Genomic DNA, 435 nt, shown 5'->3' with positions numbered 1-435 from the left:
CTACAGCCTTCAATATGGATTGCATCTCAATACCAAGAATTCAAAAATTCAGCCCACATAACTGGAGAAAAGATTGAAACTGTCAACGATTTAATTTTACTTAGATCGACAATCAACATCCATGGTACCAGCAGTCAGGAGATCAGGAGACCTATTGAATTGGGAAAGTCTTTGAAGGATCTTTCCAAAATACTGAGCAGCAATGATGTCCGTTTAAAGACTAAGGCACAGCTATTGCAGGATATGATCTTTTTAATCACTTGCTGTGCACCTGAGAGCTGGACAATGTAAAAAAAAAATTACAGAGGAAAAATTGATGTTTTGTTGGAGAAGAATATGGAGTATCCTGTTGTTGTTGTTGTTATATGCTGTCGAGTCATTTGCAACTCATAGTGACCCTATATACAACAGCACTAAACCCTGCTCTATCCTGTG

Source organism: Elephantulus edwardii, unplaced genomic scaffold (assembly GCF_000299155.1).
Source record: "Elephantulus edwardii isolate Elephantulus edwardi_28Jun2011 unplaced genomic scaffold, EleEdw1.0 scaffold00154, whole genome shotgun sequence".
Lineage (NCBI taxonomy): Eukaryota > Metazoa > Chordata > Mammalia > Macroscelidea > Macroscelididae > Elephantulus > Elephantulus edwardii.
This window is presented reverse-complemented; position numbering follows the sequence as displayed.